The sequence below is a fragment of the Penaeus vannamei genome, chromosome 8 (genome assembly GCF_042767895.1).
Source record: "Penaeus vannamei isolate JL-2024 chromosome 8, ASM4276789v1, whole genome shotgun sequence".
Taxonomy (NCBI): Eukaryota; Metazoa; Arthropoda; class Malacostraca; order Decapoda; family Penaeidae; genus Penaeus; species Penaeus vannamei.
Genome location: NC_091556.1, coordinates 28,392,746 through 28,395,245, shown reverse-complemented (window position 1 = coordinate 28,395,245; position 2,500 = coordinate 28,392,746). Strand labels below are relative to the sequence as shown.

General features: G+C 33.4%; 1 protein-coding gene across 1 annotated transcript in view; it reads left to right on the top strand.

The window, feature by feature from the left end:
• Window positions 1-2,500, top strand: part of LOC113823116 (transmembrane protein 115) — a 10,472-nt gene that overhangs the window by 1,033 nt on the left and 6,939 nt on the right. The window lies entirely within an intron of this gene.

Genomic DNA, 2,500 nt, shown 5'->3' with positions numbered 1-2,500 from the left:
TGCCTGTCAGCAATGGGGCAAAGACTAACAGGTAGCCTATGTTAGTAGAGCCATGCTAATCCACCATACATGGGCCTATTCTGACAAGGCAGGGCTTGAAGAAATCCCAACTATTTACTATCGAAGAAGGAATAATTATAAGTTGTTTTGCCAGAATAGGATTGTACATAGTGGAGGTTTCTTGGCTTTTGCAGAAGCAACATAGGAGCAGGGGTTGGGGTGATTGATTTATACTCCTCTGCTTTTGCATTAGACATTAACAGGTCACTGTTAGTTTATAGTAGATAAAAATGTAGTCAAAAAATTATAAGAATAAAAATCCCATTTTGAAAGGTAGGCCTATATACTGTAATTGTCTTCTATATATTTATATACCTATTTTAGATTGATATATAAAGTTCTACATGTAGGCTTGTGTATATAGATAGATAGATAGAGATACATATATACATACATACATACATACATACATACATACATACATACATACATACATACATACATACATACATACATACATACATACATACATACAACACACATATATATATAGATAGATAGATATAGACAGACAGACAGACAGACAGACAGAGAGACAGACAGACAGACAGACAGACAGACAGACAGACAGACAGATAGACAGAAAAGTTTCCACCACACTTTTATTTGCTTTCAAAGCTGAACTTCTCATCATTGTATGGTCAGTTTTTGCAAATCATTTTCAAACTTGCTGTGATCAAACAGGCCAATAGGATGAACCACATCTGGCAAGAGAGATTCAATTGTATATTTATGTATAATGGATAGATAGACGTTAGGTTTGTTTTATGGTTATAGATAAAGAAAGTATTACGTTAGATGGGGTTGACTGTTGGTAATGCATTTGCACTTCTGCTACTGACCTGTGCATAGGCCTAGCCCTTACTTATCAGTGCTCCAGCAGAGGCCAAAAGCCTGCCTCTGTTTATGTGTTTATAAGATATACCTAATAACCATCTCAGATGATTTATTGTCAAATAAAGAGTCAGTTTAAGTTCCATCTTGTCAGAATATGCATTGTTTCAGTGAAGATTTAGCCTTTGGCAAATTTTTGACAGGCATTGAAATAAAGTAAACATCATGATTATTTGATGTTGTACCATAGATAGACTGGAATTAAGATTGTAATCTTTCCATGAAAGTATGTGTCTATTGGATTTTGATAGATTAAAAAAACAAAACAAGTATATATATAATATGTTTGTTTATTTATTTATTTATTTATTTATTCATTTATTTATTTATTCACTTACTGAAAGATCTGGCTGACTAGTAGCATTTACCTTGTTGCATTTAAGCAGTACCATATTATTTGTGATGAATTATGTTAATTTCTGATGGCATAATTAGATTGTTTGTGAAACATCTATAATAACTTTTTATAAAAAGTGATAACCTGTCTTCAGAATAGAAAGCTTTGAATTATGGTGAATCTCACAGATACACTTATGTATCTGCCATTGGCTGACTAGCTTACATGCAGATATTAGGGCTTTGGCAAAAGCCAACAAACCTACTCCATTTACATGATAGAGTATAACTTCTAGACCTCTCTGGTAATTCATCATCAAATGAGAAACCAATCTAAATTCTTATCATGTCAGCATTTATGTGGTGGGTGTCAATGATAATTTAACACTGCAGTGCCACAGTTATGTTGGATGCAAGAATGTAAGCAAGTTCTCAACCAGAGATAAGAAAAGTTTCATTTAGATATTGATAGAAAACAAACAATATGATAATGAGAAAAAGGTTATATGGTTGACATATAAGGTACTTTTAAAATGGGACTGTATTTAGAGCTATAGTGGTTGTGTTCTATCCAAATATACTTGAAACTTGCTGTGATTTATGATGGAAGCCCTACAATGTTATATCGGACCTGATAGTGGTACAGTGTCAACTAATCCCTGCCACTAGCATATCTTTAATGGTACAGCACAATCTAACAAAATTCCACTGTGCATTTTCTAGGAGTGTACAGCTTAAGACTACTTTCTTATTTGATGATAATTTACTACAGAGGACTGCTCACTCTTGTGTGTTCAGAATATCCTCTATGTGTTGGAAGTTTAATATATTAAGTTAACCACTGGTAAAAGGGTCTTATGGTGGGCCAGTTGATTAAAACCATATCTGGTGTAGGCTTCAATAATATTTAAGAAGTTCATGATACTTGTATATATCACGCATCTTTCAGTAGTAATCTAGGTTCTGAATGCTAAAGAGAGCAAGGAGAATATGTAAAGGATACTTGAAGTTAAATGAGTGGACTGAACTACATTTGTTAGAAACGCACATGGTATGTGATTAATTATGCCAGCTGTGTCCGTTACCTTATGATGGAAGGATAACACTAATCCATGGAGTTTGTCATAGGTACATATGGAATATTCACCTTGATCTATAAATAATTTGCTGGTTATTTAATTATTCTGTGTCCAGATATGTTTCTGTTTTT